Below are 7,184 nucleotides of genomic sequence, written 5' to 3' on the forward strand. Positions count from 1 at the left end.
TTTCGAATGCCATGATTTTTCGGAGTGATTTTTGCAACGGGTGGTACTGTGGATTTTAGAGAAAAAAAAATTTCAAGGAAAAAGGAAACCATTAGGTGCATTTTATAGAGAATCAGATTTCGAATAAGAAAAAGTCAACCGTAACCGCGTAACTCGTACCCGTGAGAAAAAAATCGAAAAAATCATTTTCGAATGCAATGATTTTTCGGAGTCATTTTTGCAAGGGAGGGTACTGTGCATTTCAGAGAAAAAAAAATTTCAAGCTAAAAGGAAACCATTAGGTGCATTTTATAGAGAATCAGATTTCGAATAAGAAAAAGTCAACCGTAACCGCGTAACCCGTACCCGTGAGAAAAATATCGAAAAAATCTGTTTCGAAAGCCATGATTTTTCGGAGTCATTTTTCCAAGGGGGGGGTACTGTGGATTTTCGAGAAAAAAAAAATTTCAAGCTAAAAGGAAACCATTAGGTGCATTTTATAGAGAATCAGATTTCGAATAAGAAAAAGTCAACCGTAACCGCGTAACCCGTACCCGTGAGAAAAAAATCGAAAAAATCTGTTTCGAATGCCATGATTTTTCGGAGTCATTTTTCCAAGGGGGGGTACTGTGGATTTTCGAGAAAAAAAAATTTCAAGCAAAAGGAAACCATTAGGTGCATTTTATAGAGAATCAGATTTCGAATAAGAAAAAGTCACCGTAACCGCGTAACTCGTACTCGTGAGAAAAAAATCGAAAAAATCTGTTTCGAATGCCAGGATTTTTCGGAGTCATTTTTCCAAGGGGGGGTACTGTGGATTTTCGAGAAAAAAAAATTTCAAGCTAAAAGGAAACCATTAGGTGCATTTTATAGACAATCAGATTTCGAATAAGAAAAAGTCAACCGTAACCGTGTAACCCGTACCCGTGAGAAAAAATTCGAAAAAATCTGTTTCGAATGCCAGGATTTGTCGGAGTCATTTCTCCAAGGGGGGGTACTGCGGATTTTCGAGAAAAAAAATTTCAAGCTAAAAGGAAACCATTAGGTGCATTTTATACAGAAGCAGATTTCGAATAAGAAAAAGTCATTCGTAACCACGTAATCCGTACCCGTGAGAAAAAAAATCGAAAAAATCTGTTTCGAATGCCAGGATTTTTCGGAGTCATTTTTCCAAGGAGGGGTACTGTGGATTTTCGAGAAAAAAAATTTCAAGCTAAAAGGAAACCATTAGGTGCATTTTATACAGAATCAGATTTCGAATAAGAAAAAGTCAACCGTAACCGTGTAACACGTACCCGTGAGAAAAAAATCGAAAAAATCTGTTTCGAATGCCAGGATTTGTCGGAGTCATTGCTCCAAGGGGGGGGGGGGTACTGTGGATTTTCGAGAAAAAAAAATTTCAAGCTAAAAGGAAACCATTAGGTGCATTTTATACAGAAGCAGATTTCGAATAAGAAAAAGTCATTTGTAACCGCGTAATCCGTACCCGTGAGAAAAAAATCGAAAAAATCTGTTTCGAATGCCAGGATTTTTCGGAGTCATTTTTCCAAGGGGGGGTACTGTGGATTTTCGAGAAAAAAAAATTTCAAGCTAAAAGGAAACCATTAGGTGCATTTTATAGAGAATCAGATTTCGAATAAGAAAAAGTCACCGTAACCGCGTAACTCGTAATCGTGAGAAAAAAATCGAAAAAATCTGTTTCGAATGCCAGGATTTTTCGGAGTCATTTTTCCAAGGGGGGGTACTGTGGATTTTCGAGAAAAAAAAATTTCAAGCAAAAAGGAAACCATTAGGTGCATTTTATAGAGAATCAGATTTCGAATAAGAAAAAGTCAACCGTAACCGCGTAACCCGTACCCGTGAGAAAAAATTCGACAAAATCTGTTTCGAATGCCAGGATTTGTCGGAGTCATTTCTCCAAGGGGGGGGTACTGTGGATTTTCGAGAAAAAAAAATTTCAAGCTAAAAGGAAACCATTAGGTGCATTTTATACAGAAGCAGATTTCGAATAAGAAAAAGTCATTTGTAACCGCGTAATCCGTACTCGTGAGAAAAAAATCGAAAAAATCTGTTTGGAATGACATGATTTTTCGGAGTCATTTTTCCAAGGAGGGGTACTGTGGATTTTCGAGAAAAAAAAATTTCAAGCAAAAGGAAACCATTAGGTGCATTTTATAGAGAATCAGATTTCGAATAAGAAAAAGTCACCGTAACCGCGTAACTCGTACTCGTGAGAAAAAAATCGAAAAAATCTGTTTCGAATGCCATGATTTTTCGGAGTCATTTTTGCAAGGGAGGGTACTGTGGATTTTCGAGAAAAAAAAATTTCAAGCAAAAAGGAAACCATTAGGTGCATTTTATACACAATCAGATTTCGAATAAGAAAAAGTCAACCGTAACCGTGTGACCCGTACCCGTGAGAAAAAATTCGACAAAATCTGTTTCGAATGCCAGGATTTTTCGGAGTCATTTTTCCAAGGGGGGGTACTGTGGATTTTCGAGAAAAAAAAATTTCAAGCTAAAAGGAAACCATTAGGTGCATTTTATACAGAAGCAGATTTCGAATAAGAAAAAGTCATTTGTAACCGCGTAATCCGTACTCGTGAGAAAAAAATCGAAAAAATCTGTTTGGAATGACATGATTTTTCGGAGTCATTTTTCCAAGGAGGGGTACTGTGGATTTTCGAGAAAAAAAAATTTCAAGCTAAAAGGAAACCATTAGGTGCATTTTATAGAGAATCAGATTTCGAATAAGAAAAAGTCAACCGTAACCGCGTAACTCGTACTCGTGAGAAAAAAATCGAAAAAATCTGTTTCGAATGCCAGGATTTTTCGGAGTCATTTTTCCAATGGGGGGTACTGTGGATTTTCGAGAAAAAAAAATTTCAAGCTAAAAGGAAACCATTAGGTGCATTTTATAGAGAATCAGATTTCGAAAAAGAAAAAGTCACCGTAACCGCGTAACTCGTACTCGTGAGAAAAAAATCGAAAAAATCTGTTTCGAATGCCAGGATTTTTCGGAGTCATTTTTCCAAGGGGGGGTACTGTGGATTTTCGAGAAAAAAAAATTTCAAGCAAAAAGGAAACCATTAGGTGCATTTTATAGAGAATCAGATTTCGAATAAGAAAAAGTCAACCGTAACCGCGTAACCCGTACCCGTGAGAAAAAATTCGACAAAATCTGTTTCGAATGCCAGGATTTGTCGGAGTCATTTCTCCAAGGGGGGGTACTGTGGATTTTCGAGAAAAAAAAATTTCAAGCTAAAAGGAAACCATTAGGTGCATTTTATACAGAAGCAGATTTCGAATAAGAAAAAGTCATTTGTAACCGCGTAATCCGTACTCGTGAGAAAAAAATCGAAAAAATCTGTTTGGAATGCCATGATTTTTCGGAGTCATTTTTCCAAGGAGGGGTACTGTGGATTTTCGAGAAAAAAAAATTTCAAGCAAAAAGGAAACCATTAGGTGCATTTTATACACAATCAGATTTCGAATAAGAAAAAGTCAACCGTAACCGTGTGACCCGTACCCGTGAGAAAAAATTCGACAAAATCTGTTTCGAATGCCAGGATTTTTCGGAGTCATTGCTCCAAGGGGGGGTACTGTGGATTTTCGAGAAAAAAAAATTTCAAGCTAAAAGGAAACCATTAGGTGCATTTTATAGAGAATCAGATTTCGAATAAGAAAAAGTCAACCGTAACCGCGTAACTCGTACTCGTGAGAAAAAAATCGAAAAAATCTGTTTCGAATGCCAGGATTTTTCGGAGTCATTTTTCCAAGGGGGGGTACTGTGGATTTTCGAGAAAAAAAAATTTCAAGCAAAAAGGAAACCATTAGGTGCATTTTATAGAGAATCAGATTTCGAATAAGAAAAAGTCAACCGTAACCGCGTAACCCGTACCCGTGAGAAAAAAAATCGAAAAAATCTGTTTCGAATGCCATGATTTTTCGGAGTCATTTTTCCAAGGGAGGGTACTGTGGATTTTAGAGAAAAAAAAATTTCAAGCAAAAAGGAAACCATTAGGTGCATTTTATACAGAATCAGATTTCGAATAAGAAAAAGTCAACCGTAACCGTGTGACCCGTACCCGTGAGAAAAAATTCGACAAAATCTGTTTCGAATGCCAGGATTTGTCGGAGTCATTTTTCCAAGGAGGGGTACTGTGGATTTTCGAGAAAAAAAAATTTCAAGCAAAAAGGAAACCATTAGGTGCATTTTATAGAGAATCAGATTTCGAATAAGAAAAAGTCAACCGTAACCGTGTAACCCGTACCCGTGAGAAAAAATTCGAAAAAATCTGTTTCGAATGCCAGGATTTTTCGGAGTCATTTTTCCAAGGGGGGGTACTGTGGATTTTCGAGAAAAAAAAATTTCAAGCAAAAAGGAAACCATTAGGTGCATTTTATAGAGAATCAGATTTCGAATAAGAAAAAGTCAACCGTAACCGCGTAACTCGTACTCGTGAGAAAAAAATCGAAAAAATCTGTTTCGAATGCCAGGATTTTTCGGAGTCATTTTTCCAAGGGGGGGGTACTGTGGATTTTAGAGAAAAAAAAATTTCAAGCAAAAAGGAAACCATTAGGTGCATTTTATAGAGAATCAGATTTCGAATAAGAAAAAGTCAACCGTAACCGCGTAACCCGTACCCGTGAGAAAAAAAATCGAAAAAATCTGTTTCGAATGCCACGATTTTTCGGAGTCATTTTTCCAAGGGAGGGTACTGTGGATTTTAGAGAAAAAAAAATTTCAAGCAAAAAGGAAACCATTAGGTGCATTTTATACAGAATCAGATTTCGAATAAGAAAAAGTCAACCGTAACCGTGTAACCCGTACCCGTGAGAAAAAATTCGACAAAATCTGTTTCGAATGCCAGGATTTGTCGGAGTCATTTCTCGAAGGGGGGGTACTGTGGATTTTCGGGAAAAAAAAATTTCAAGCTAAAAGGAAACCATTAGGTGCATTTTATACAGAAGCAGATTTCGAATAAGAAAAAGTCATTTGTAACCGCGTAATCCGTACCCGTGAGAAAAAAATCGAAAAAATCTGTTTCGAATGCCATGATTTTTCGGAGTCATTTTTCCAAGGAGGGGTACTGTGGATTTTCGAGAAAAAAAAATTTCAAGCAAAAAGGAAACCATTAGGTGCATTTTATAGAGAATCAGATTTCGAATAAGAAAAAGTCAACCGTAACCGTGTAACCCGTACCCGTGAGAAAAAATTCGAAAAAATCTGTTTCGAATGCCAGGATTTGTCGGAGTCATTTCTCCAAGGGGGGGTACTGTGGATTTTCGAGAAAAAAAAATTTCAAGCTAAAAGGAAACCATTAGGTGCATTTTATACAGAAGCAGATTTCGAATAAGAAAAAGTCATTTGTAACCGCGTAATCCGTACCCGTGAGAAAAAAATCGGAAAAATCTGTTTCGAATGCCAGGATTTTTCGGAGTCATTTTTCCAAGGGGGGGTACTGTGGATTTTCCAGAAAAAAAAATTTCAAGCTAAAAGGAAACCATTAGGTGCATTTTATACAGAAGCAGATTTCGAATAAGAAAAAGTCATTCGTAACCACGTAATCCGTACCCGTGAGAAAAAAACCGAAAAAATCTGTTTCGAATGCCAGGATTTTTCGGAGTCATTTTTCCAAGGAGGGGTACTGTGGATTTTCGAGAAAAAAAAAATTTCAAGCTAACAGGAAACCATTAGGTGCATTTTATAGAGAATCAGATTTCGAATAAGAAAAAGTCAACCGTAACCGCGTAACTCGTACCCGTGAGAAAAAAATCGAAAAAATCATTTTCGAATGCAATGATTTTTCGGAGTCATTTTTGCAAGGGAGGGTATTGTGGATTTCAGAGAAAAAAAAATTTCAAGCTAAAAGGAAACCATTAGGTGCATTTTATAGAGAATCAGATTTCGAATAAGAAAAAGTCACCGTAACCGCGTAACTCGTACTCGTGAGAAAAAAATCGAAAAAATCTGTTTCGAATGCCAGGATTTTTCGGAGTCATTTTTCCAAGGGGGGGTACTGTGGATTTTCGAGAAAAAAAAATTTCAAGCAAAAAGGAAACCATTAGGTGCATTTTATAGAGAATCAGATTTCGAATAAGAAAAAGTCAACCGTAACCGCGTAACCCGTACCCGTGAGAAAAAATTCGACAAAATCTGTTTCGAATGCCAGGATTTGTCGGAGTCATTTCTCCAAGGGGGGGTACTGTGGATTTTCGAGAAAAAAAAATTTCAAGCTAAAAGGAAACCATTAGGTGCATTTTATACAGAAGCAGATTTCGAATAAGAAAAAGTCATTTGTAACCGCGTAATCCGTACTCGTGAGAAAAAAATCGAAAAAATCTGTTTGGAATGCCATGATTTTTCGGAGTCATTTTTCCAAGGAGGGGTACTGTGGATTTTCGAGAAAAAAAAATTTCAAGCAAAAAGGAAACCATTAGGTGCATTTTATACACAATCAGATTTCGAATAAGAAAAAGTCAACCGTAACCGTGTGACCCGTACCCGTGAGAAAAAATTCGACAAAATCTGTTTCGAATGCCAGGATTTTTCGGAGTCATTGCTCCAAGGGGGGGTACTGTGGATTTTCGAGAAAAAAAAATTTCAAGCTAAAAGGAAACCATTAGGTGCATTTTATAGAGAATCAGATTTCGAATAAGAAAAAGTCAACCGTAACCGCGTAACTCGTACTCGTGAGAAAAAAATCGAAAAAATCTGTTTCGAATGCCAGGATTTTTCGGAGTCATTTTTCCAAGGGGGGGTACTGTGGATTTTCGAGAAAAAAAAATTTCAAGCAAAAAGGAAACCATTAGGTGCATTTTATAGAGAATCAGATTTCGAATAAGAAAAAGTCAACCGTAACCGCGTAACCCGTACCCGTGAGAAAAAAAATCGAAAAAATCTGTTTCGAATGCCATGATTTTTCGGAGTCATTTTTCCAAGGGAGGGTACTGTGGATTTTAGAGAAAAAAAAATTTCAAGCAAAAAGGAAACCATTAGGTGCATTTTATACAGAATCAGATTTCGAATAAGAAAAAGTCAACCGTAACCGTGTGACCCGTACCCGTGAGAAAAAATTCGACAAAATCTGTTTCGAATGCCAGGATTTGTCGGAGTCATTTTTCCAAGGAGGGGTACTGTGGATTTTCGAGAAAAAAAAATTTCAAGCAAAAAGGAAACCATTAGGTGCATTTTATAGAGA

The sequence above is a fragment of the Pholcus phalangioides genome, unplaced genomic scaffold (assembly GCF_987345545.1).
Source record: "Pholcus phalangioides strain wild (caught in Gottingen) unplaced genomic scaffold, Ppha-v1.0 ptg000004l_1, whole genome shotgun sequence".
In the NCBI taxonomy this organism is placed as follows: Eukaryota; Metazoa; Arthropoda; class Arachnida; order Araneae; family Pholcidae; genus Pholcus; species Pholcus phalangioides.